We start from the raw sequence: 10,787 nt of genomic DNA, 5'->3' as shown, positions 1-10,787 counted from the left end.
TCTTGCGGAATTGTCGCGTTCTAATGCAAGTCAATGGCGGCGAAAATGCAGCGCTTCCGGTAGTGCTGCGTTTTTTTCCGCAATGATAATCCACAGCGGAAATTTCCGCAGCATGTGCACAGCACATGCGGATTATCATTGGGGAACATGGCAGGCCTTCTACCATGCGTTTTTAATGCGTTTCCGCAGCTGCAAAAACGCTACAGAAACGCATTAAAAACACATCGTGGGCACACAGCCTTACAGGGTAATATATTTCTCGGCATTATTGTTTACTATATCTATTTTATATATCAACATGGAATGTTACTGAGTAACTCTATGGAGCCTGTATTGTCCAGTAGACAGAGCTGGAAATTCCAGACAGACTGTGCAACATGACCCTGATTTCTTTCCTGCTGCCAACTGAACTTTGTCCTTTGGTGCTTTATGAGTAGTGAATATGTGTGTGATGGTGATGATGGTATTACATCAGTCATTGTATTTTCAGGGAAGATACAGTAAGCCTCATCCTCATCACGTTTGGTAATTCTGGTAAGGTACGTGGTGGTGACACCTGCTTCTTTTTATGCAAAAAGTGAAAGTTTGTTGCAGGGCTAGTAGCCACTTGAAAAAGTCTTATTGCTCTTAATAAGTAGAAAATAGATTTTATTTATTTTATTTTACTCATTTATATAGCGCCATTAATTCCACAGCGCTTTACAGACATTATCAGCACTGTCCCCATTGGGGCTCGCAATTTACATTCCCTATCAGTATGTCGTTGGAGTGTGGGAGGAAACCGGAGAACCTGTAGGAAACCCACACAAACACGGGGAGAACATAAAAACTGCAATCATTTGATAGATACTTAAAATAAAAGATATTGGAGAGCTTTAGAGTCCATTTAGGTCTCTTCGTCAGTTGTGATATTGATTCCATGACTGTTATCTATCATTTTCTTCCTCTTATTGAGAGCAATAAGAGTATTTTTGGGAATGTATATGAAATTGTTGCTTGCAGATTTTTAAGGTGATGAATTTTGCAATCAGCCGTTCTATTAGAAACTTAAAAAATATATATATCCAGCTATAACCCAATCATGTGCATCTGAAATGTATTAAAAAGTACATTTATTGTGCAAAAAACATTTGTATCAGACATGGGGCATAAATAGCGCTCACTGATGATTTTATGTGGCACTCTCAGTTTTCTGGGGGGAATGTGTGACATTATTTCTCTTTTTGTGCAACAATATCATTTTTATGTAGAGCATGTGTATGGCACTAATATTTTTTGTGGGACATTTGTGCAATAACATCATTTTTATTTAGGGCATTTGTGTGGCACTATTTTTTTTTTTTTGGGGGGGGGGTTCTCTGTTGCTCAGGTCTGGAGCATAAGCCCCAAGACTTATGTTTTGCTCCCACTCTTCCTCAACCACCAAAAAAATATAACATCACATATAGCAGTGATATCTCTCTGAGTACAGATAATTTAGTAGTTCCTAACTGCAGTCCCATGTAAAGGTACATATAATAGATGGTGATAACTCTCTGAGTACAGATAATGCATATGTTTAACCTGCAGTCCCATGTAACACTACAGAGAGCACACAGGTAATGCAGTAGTCCCATGCAACATCATAGGTTACACATTGTGATAACTCTATGAGTAAAGATAATGTAGTAGATGTTACTAGCAGCCCTATGTAACACTACAGATAACAAACAGTGATAACTCATTACAGATAATGGAGTAGATGTTATCCTCAGTCCTATGTAATAACACTAGAGGTAACACTTACTGTAGTGATAACTTAGTTCAGACAATAGTAGTAGTAGATGTTACCTGCAGTCCTATGTAACACCACTGATAACACACAGTGATAACTTAGAACAGATAACGGGTAGATGTTAACTGCAGTCCTATGTAACACTACAGATAACGAACATCAGTAACTTTTTGAATACAGAAAATGTAGCAGTTAACAGCAGTCCTATGTAACAGTATAGTTAACACATAATGATAACTCTCTGAGTACAAATAAAGTAGTAGATGTTACCTGCAGTCCCATGTAACATCAGACAGAACACACAGTGACTACTCAGTATAGACAATAGAGTAGATGTTACCTGCAGTCCTATGTAACATTACAGACATATTAATTGATAACTTAGAACAGATAATGGAGTAGATGTTACCTGCAGTCCTAGGTAACACTACACATAACACTTAGTGATAGCTCAGTACAGATAATAAAGTCGATTTTACCTGCAGTCCCATGTACACTATGTACACTATGAGGACTCTCTGAGTACAGATAATGTAGTAGATGTTGTCTGCAGTCCTATGTAACACTAAAGATACCATTTACTGATAATTCGGTGCAGATAATGGAGTAGATGTTACCTGCAGTCATGTGCAACACTGCAAATAATAGTAATAACTCTCGGAGCAAAGATACTGTAGTAGATGTTACTTGCAGTCCTATGTAACATCACAGCACACAGGTAATTTTGATTTTATTTGGAGTCCTAAGTAAAAGCATGGATATCATAGAGCAGAAAACGACAACACCCAAAATACCATATAACATAAGTGAACCTGTCGTTTCAAATGGAAGAAATGTAGCTAGACTGCTGCCGCCAATGTGTGCAAATTAATGAATCTAAGCGCTTCGATGCCAACAACAGTGGAAGAGTCCAGTCTGATAAGTGAAGGTTTATTAGTCAGGAAATGCAATATCCAATAGCTCCGGAAGGATATCTACTTTTGTGTTCTGCATTATTTATTGTTTTAGTTCAGTCATTTGGCAATACATTACCAGAACTTATCAATGAAGCGAGATGTGCGAGATAGGTGCGAGATAGGTGTTACTACAGTATCTCATAAACTGTGTGTTACATATTTTTTGAGGTTGCAGTTCTTTTTCATTTTTATTTTCTTTTCTTCAATTGTTTTATCATATAATAGTAATAATGTTTATTATTTTATTATTTGATTTTTCTATATAAAATCTTTTAACCAATATTACATTTTTCTTTGTGTTAGAAAGAGTCTTGCAACCTTCTGTGTTGTCATTTTACCACACTCCTATTGACCATGTAATAAAAGGGAGTAAAACTGCTAAGAGATAGAGATACTGTAGCTCAAATCACAGATGTCACTTGCAGGTCCTGGCTGCATGACACAGCTGGCACCCATCATATTAAGAAGTTTCCGTTTCTGAGCCCACTCCATACAGTTGAAATCAGAAGTTTACATACACTATATAAAAAGACACATCTGCATGTTTTTCTCAATATATGACATGAGAAGAGAATAAACCTTTCTCGTTTTAGGTCAATTAGGATTACCATAATTTTTAATATTTGCCAAATGCCAGAATAATGAGAGAGAGAATGTTTTCAGGCATTTTTATTACTGCAAAGTCAAAAGTTTACATACACTAAGATTACTATGCCTTTCAACAATTCTGGACTGCCCATATAAATGATGTCATGTGTTTGGAAGCTTCAGATAGATTTTTTGGCAACATCTAAGTTAATTAGAGACACACCTTTGGTTGTAAGTCTAAAGAAATCATCTGAAAGGCCACTCTGCCAGGAAGAAGCCATTACTCCAAAAGAAACATAAAAAACGTTTCATGTTTGCAAATGCACACAGAAACAAAGACCTTAATTTTTGGCGACATGTCCTGTGGTCTGAATTGAATTTGGGAATAATGACCATCGTTACGTTTGGAGGAAAAAGGGAGAAGCTTGGAAGCCTAAGAACACCATCCCAACTGTGAAACATGGGGGTGCCAGCATCATTCACGGCCCGCATTTTCTGCTATATCGTTATGTACTTAGTATTGGCACTGATAGTGTATTTACTTGATGAGCTTGATTCAGATACTGTATGATTGTAACCAGCTAGGTTCTGGTACTGTATGCATGTAATGACAGAGCTTGGTTCTGGTACTACATGTATGTAATGAGCTTGGTTCTGATACTGCATGAATGTAACCAGCTTGGTTCTGGCACTATATGTATGTAATGAGCTTGGTTCTGGTACTGCATGAATATAACTAGCTTGGTTCTGCTACTGTATGTACAGTTAGGTCCAGAAATATTTGGACAGTGACACAAGTTTTGACATTTAGCTGTTTACCAAAACACAATCAAGATACATTTATATAATCAATATGGCTTTAAAGTGCAGACTCTCAGCTTCAGTTGAGGATGTTCACATCCTATTTGGAGAAAGGATTTAGGAATTGCAACTCTTTAATATGTAGGTTGCTCTTTTTCAAGGGAACAAAAGTGTAGTGGCGGCGTCCCTGCCCTCTGCTAGGCAGGGACGCTGTTCCCCTCACCGCTCTGCTCCGTGCCCGGCGTCCCTCTCCCGCTCTGCTGGCAGCGCGCGCTCCTTCCCGGCCACTGTGCTTAGGGCGCGCGCGCGCGCCCTCCCTCCCTCTTAAAGGGGCCGCGCGCGCCGTCCTAAGGAGTCCCCGGCCAATGGCCGGAGGACTTTACCATATATAAGGCACCTCCTCCAAAATGGAGGTGCCCGAGCAATGTTGTTGCACCGTTCTACTCTGCTTCAGCCCTCAGGTCCCGTTGCCAGTTACCTGCCAGTTACCTGCCAGATTCCTGCCAGCTTGCTGTCCTAATCCTGCCTGATTTCCTGTTACCTGCCTGCCTGCCTGAGGTCCGACGGTCTGCCTTACAACTCCGGTCAGTCTGTCTAAGGACCAACTTGCCCGCTCACCTGGGAGCGCACATCAGCTACCTGCCTGCTTGCCTGAGGTCCGACGGTCTGCCTTACAACTCCGGTCAGTCTGTCTATGGACCAGCTTGCCCGCTCACCTGGGAGCGCTTCTCCGCTACCTGCCTGCTTGCCTGCCCGGAGGCTCCGCTGTCACGTGCTGTGACCACCAGCTATTCCAGAGACTCTTGCCCGCTCACCTGGGAGCGCTTCTCCGCTACCTGCCTGCTTGCCTACCTGGAGGCTCCTCCGTCACGTGCTGTGACCACCTGCTATTCCAGAGACTCTCGCTTGCTCACCTGGGAGCACACATCCTCCATCTGCCTTGCTAGCCTACCTGGAGGTTCAGCCATCACAGGTCGTACCTACCCTTTACCTAGAGACTGCCCCGGTCACTTGCCGTGACCTCCAGCCTGTTCTTCCAGAGACTGCCCCGGTCACTTGCCGTGACCTCCAGCCCGTTCTTCCAGAGACTGCCCTGATCACTTGCCGTGACCTCCTGCCCGTACACCCAGAGACTGTCCCGGTCACCTGCTGTGACTGCCTGCCTGGTCGCCACCCGCTCCCTTACAAGGACCGCTCCCTTGTATAGTAGCCCAGAGGTTCCGCCTCCCAGACCCGTTACAGTTTGCTCGGGCCATGGAACCCGGTGGCACCCAAGCTCCCTCGCTCTCGGACCTGTGTCATGAACTGTCCCGTCAAAGGTCCCAACAGGAGTCCATCCTGGGTCACCTGCGGAATGTCAATACTCGCCTGGACACTCTGACTGCTCCACCAACAACCTCCGCCAGTGCCATGTCTCGCAATCCGGCAGCTCCGCTGTCCACTAACACCATGATATCCTACCCCGGACCTCGGCTTTCTGCACCTCCTCGCTTCGGAGGCGACTCAGCCCAGGCTCGGGGCTTCATAAATCAGTGCACCCTGCACTTTGAACTATTGTCCCACCAGTTTAACTCCGACCGAGCCAAAATTGCATTCATCATGTCCCATCTCACCGGGGAGGCCCTGGCCTGGCTAAATCCCCTATGGGAGAGAGGAGACCCCCTGGTGTCCAACTTGCCTGCTTTTCTCACGGCTTTCCGGAAAGTCTTCGACGAACCCGGACGGAAGACCTCATCCGCATCATCGTTGCTACGCCTCCGTCAGGAAAGTCTCACCGTGGGCCAATATGCCATACGGTTCCGTACCCTTGCCTCGGAGCTGGCCTGGGATAACGACGCTCTGGTTTCCGTCTTCTGGGAGGGTCTGTCCGGCCGTATTAAAGATGAACTTGCCGGTCGGGACATTCCTACCACTCTCGATGACTTAATAACTCTTGCCACCCGGATTGACCTACGGTTCCAGGAGCGTGCCAGAGAGGTCACCCGTGAGAGGAGGTTACCACGTCTAGCTCCTACTTTTCAGAAACCCGTCACTCCTTCTGTCTCTAACCAGGTACACCCTCCTGAGCCTATGCAGGTCGACCAGACCAAGATGGTCAAGACCCGTCAGGACTTACGCCGTGCCGAGGGGACCTGCTTCTACTGTGGCAGTAAGGAGCACCAGATCCGTGCCTGCCCGGAGAGGTCGGGAAACGCCTGTGTCTAGGTTCGCTCAGAGAGGTCCACCTAGACAAGAATAAATCCTCTCCATCCCTGCTGTTGTCAGTTTCAATCGTCTACGGGGAGAACCGTTATTTCGAACGAGCCCAACTGGACTCTGGAGCAGCCGGGAATCTTATTTCACAGTCCCTGGTAGAGAAATACCGCATCCCCACCAAACCTCTGGCTGTACCCTTGTCTGTTGCTGCCGTGGATGGGGGGCTCTTACCACGCCCCATCCAACTCATCACCGAATCCATTACTCTGCAGGTGGGAATGCTGCATTCTGAAAGTATCTCCTTCCATGTTCTGCCTGGACTCTCTCACGCCCTCTTGCTAGGCCTACCTTGGCTCCAGAAACATGCACCCGTTCTTGACTGGCAGACCGGAGAAGTCCTTCGCTGGGGACAGGGCTGCCATAAGACCTGTCTGGTTCCCGTTCATCCCGTCCGTCCTTCTCCTACCCCAGCTAATCTACCTGGACTTCCGATTCCTTATTGGTCTTATGCTGATGTCTTTAATAAAAAGGAGGCAGAGACACTACCCCCTCATAGACCATACGACTGCCCTATCGACCTGTTACCTGGTACTTCTCCTCCCCGTGGGCGTATTTATCCATTATCCGCTGCTGAGACCCGGTCGATGTCCGAATATATTGAGGAGAATCTGGCCAGGGGATTCATCCGGAAATCTACCTCCCCGGCGGGAGCAGGCTTCTTTTTCGTCAAAAAGAAGGACGGCTCTCTCCGTCCCTGTATAGACTATAGAGGCCTTAACCAGATCACGGTGAAGAATAAGTACCCCCTTCCGCTCATTCCGGAGTTATTTGATCGTCTGAGGGGGGGCTAGAATCTTCACCAAACTGGACCTCCGTGGGGCGTACAACCTGGTTCGTATCCGTCAGGGGGATGAATGGAAGACGGCATTCAATACCCGGGACGGCCACTATGAATATCTGGTAATGCCCTTTGGCCTCTGTAACGCTCCTGCCGTCTTTCAAGAGTTGGTCAATGACATCTTCCGGGACCTTCTCTACTCCTGCGTAGTGGTGTACCTGGACGACATCTTGGTCTTCTCTCCGGATCTCCAGACTCACCGGAGGGATGTTCGTCAGGTCCTGCTCAGGCTCAGGCAGAACCATCTCTACGCTAAATATGAGAAGTGCCTCTTTGAGCAGACCTCGCTTCCGTTTCTGGGCTACATTATCTCTCAGACCGGCCTACAAATGGATCCTGAGAAACTGTCTGCCATCGAGAAATGGCCCCGACCAGAGGGGTTGAAGGCTATTCAACGGTTCCTGGGCTTCGCCAACTATTACCGCCTCTTCATCCCGCACTTCTCTTCCCGGACTGCCCCAATTTCCGCGCTCACCCGTAAGGGTACTAATCCCAAAGAGTGGCCGCTCGAAGCAGAGGAGGCCTTTCTTTCCCTAAAACAGGCCTTCTCTTCCGCCCCGGTGCTGCATCGCCCGGACGGCAACAAGCAGTTCTTCCTGGAAGTTGACGCCTCCTCCTCTGGAGCCGGAGCGGTACTTACTCAAAAATCATCTTCCGGGAGAATGGTAACTTGTGGCTTCTTCTCCAAACTCTTCTCCTCTTCTGAGCGCAACTATTCCATAGGAGACCGAGAGTTATTGGCCATCAAGCTGGCGTTGGAGGAGTGGCGTTACCTACTCGAGGGGGCTCTTCATCCGGTAATAATTTACACTGACCACAAGAACTTGGCTTACCTCCAGCATGCCCAGAGACTTAACCCGCGCCAAGCCCGGTGGTCCTTGTTTTTTGCTCGCTTTGATTTTGTTCTTCATTTTCGCCCGGCTGACAAAAACGTCAAAGCAGACGCCTTGTCCCGATCCTTTCTGGTGTCCGATCTCGAGGAAGAACCTAAACATATCATCGATCCCGCCAGAGTAATGCAGGTGGCTCCCGTGAGTCTAAATCGTCTCCTTCCCGGTAAGACGTTTGTTTCAGTACCTGATCGGGAGAAGATCCTACACTGGGGCCATTCGTCTAAACTAGCTGGCCACGCCGGTCAGAAAAAGACCCTCCAGCTTATTGCCCGGCACTATTGGTGGCCTACCCTGCACAAGGACATAATAGACTTTGTTTCTGCCTGTGTGTCCTGCGCCCGCAACAAAGTCCCGAGACATCTGCCAGCCGGACGCCTCCTTCCGCTTCCTGTACCTGCTGCCCCCTGGCAGCATATAGCAATGGACTTTATAACTGATCTCCCCGTCTCTGCCGGTTGTACGGTCATTTGGGTGGTCGCTGACCGCTTTTCCAAGATGGCTCACTTTATTCCCCTGCCAGGCCTTCCGTCTGCACCTGAGCTGGCTAAAGACTTTATCCGCCACATCTTCCGTCTTCATGGCCTGCCCCTCCACATCGTGTCAGATCGTGGGGTACAGTTCACCTCACGTTTCTGGAGAGCCACTTGTAAACTACTAGACGTCACCCTGGACTTCTCTTCCGCTTACCACCCACAGTCCAATGGTCAAGTGGAGCGGATCAATCAGAACCTGACCAGTTATCTCCGGCACTTCGTTAATACCCACCATTCTGACTGGGTGGATCTCCTACCATGGGCCGAGTTCTCTTATAATAATCACGAGAGCGAATCCTCCTCCAAATCCCCGTTTTTTGTAGTCTTTGGTCAGCATCCTCGGATTCCTTTTCCTGTCTCCACCTCTGTGGACAACCCGGCTGCGGAATCTCTCGTTAGCAAATTTTCCTCCATATGGGAGAGTACCCGGTCCGCACTCCTTCTGTCATCCGAGCGTATGAAAAGACACGCTGACAAAAAACGCCTGGATCCTCCACAATTTCGTCCAGGAGATAAAGTCTGGCTCTCATCTAAATATGTTCGACTCAAGATACTTTCTTACAAGTTAGGGCTTCGGTTCATCGGTCCTCTGGAGGTCATCAGTCAGATCAACCCGGTGGCCTATAAATTGAGACTCCCGGCCAACTTACGGATCCCTAACTCCTTCCATGTATCTCTCCTCAAACCCGTGGTGCTTAACTCTTTTTCCAAGTCTACAGGTACGCCTCCTGCTCCGGTTTCTGCTGAGGACGAGTTTGAGGTAGAGAACATTCTTGCCACCAAAAGGGTAAGAGGAAAGACCTTTTTTCTGGTAGATTGGAAGGGGTTTGGTCCTGAGGAGAGAACGTGGGAGCCCCGGGAGAACATCCATGCCCCTCTCATCCTAGCTAAATTTCTATCTGGTCTAAAAAAGGGGGGGCCTAAAGGGGGGGGTACTGTAGTGCCGGCGTCCCTGCCCTCTGCTAGGCAGGGACGCTGTTCCCCTCACCGCTCTGCTCCGTGCCCGGCGTCCCTCTCCCGCTCTGCTGGCAGCGCGCGCTCCTTCCCGGCCACTGTGCTTAGGGCGCGCGCGCGCGCCCTCCCTCCCTCTTAAAGGGGCCGCGCGCGCCGTCCTAAGGAGACCCCGGCCAATGGCCGGAGGACTTTACCATATATAAAGCACCTCCTCCAAAATGGAGGTGCCCGAGCAATGTTGTTGCACCGTTCTACTCTGCTTCAGCCCTCAGGTCCCGTTGCCAGTTACCTGCCAGTTACCTGCCAGATTCCTGCCAGCTTGCTGTCCTAATCCTGCCTGATTTCCTGTTACCTGCCTGCCTGCCTGAGGTCCGACGGTCTGCCTTACAACTCCGGTCAGTCTGTCTAAGGACCAACTTGCCCGCTCACCTGGGAGCGCACATCAGCTACCTGCCTGCTTGCCTGAGGTCCGACGGTCTGCCTTACAACTCCGGTCAGTCTGTCTATGGACCAGCTTGCCCGCTCACCTGGGAGCGCTTCTCCGCTACCTGCCTGCTTGCCTGCCCGGAGGCTCCGCTGTCACGTGCTGTGACCACCAGCTATTCCAGAGACTCTTGCCCGCTCACCTGGGAGCGCTTCTCCGCTACCTGCCTGCTTGCCTACCTGGAGGCTCCTCCGTCACGTGCTGTGACCACCTGCTATTTCAGAGACTCTCGCTTGCTCACCTGGGAGCACACATCCTCCATCTGCCTTGCTAGCCTACCTGGAGGTTCAGCCATCACAGGTCGTACCTACCCTTTACCTAGAGACTGCCCCGGTCACTTGCCGTGACCTCCAGCCTGTTCTTCCAGAGACTGCCCCGGTCACTTGCCGTGACCTCCAGCCCGTTCTTCCAGAGACTGCCCTGATCACTTGCCGTGACCTCCTGCCCGTACACCCAGAGACTGTCCCGGTCACCTGCTGTGACTGCCTGCCTGGTCGCCACCCGCTCCCTTACAAGGACCGCTCCCTTGTATAGTAGCCCAGAGGTTCCGCCTCCCAGACCCGTTACAAAAAGTAATTGGGCAATTACTGAATCTCATAAGCTCTGAATGGGCTTTTCCTTCATTAATCCATTATTAAGTAGATAAAAGGTCTGGAGCTAATTCCAAGTTTGACATTTGCATTTGGAAGCTGTTGCTGTGAACTAACAAC

The 10,787-nt window shown here is 48.5% G+C and overlaps 1 protein-coding gene across 4 annotated transcripts in view; it reads left to right on the top strand.

The window, feature by feature from the left end:
• The first annotated feature begins 414 nt into the window (after positions 1-414).
• The window catches only part of LOC141154946 (cytochrome P450 2F3-like), a 362,896-nt gene continuing 352,523 nt past the window's right edge, over positions 415-10,787 (top strand). For 2 of the 4 annotated variants that reach the window (XM_073641520.1, XM_073641519.1), the window contains exon 1: positions 415-539. The gene's annotated coding sequence lies outside the window, so the exon portion shown is untranslated. The remainder of the gene's footprint in view (positions 540-10,787) is intronic. The other 2 variants (XM_073641521.1, XM_073641522.1) reach the window with 2 other exon arrangements.

Source organism: Phyllobates terribilis, unplaced genomic scaffold (genome assembly GCF_046119375.1).
Source record: "Phyllobates terribilis strain yellow unplaced genomic scaffold, ASM4611937v1 Scaffold_7__3_contigs__length_470593459, whole genome shotgun sequence".
Taxonomy (NCBI): domain Eukaryota; kingdom Metazoa; phylum Chordata; class Amphibia; order Anura; family Dendrobatidae; genus Phyllobates; species Phyllobates terribilis.
The sequence above is the reverse complement of the archived record's forward strand: the minus strand, read 5'-3'. Positions and strand labels throughout refer to the sequence as shown.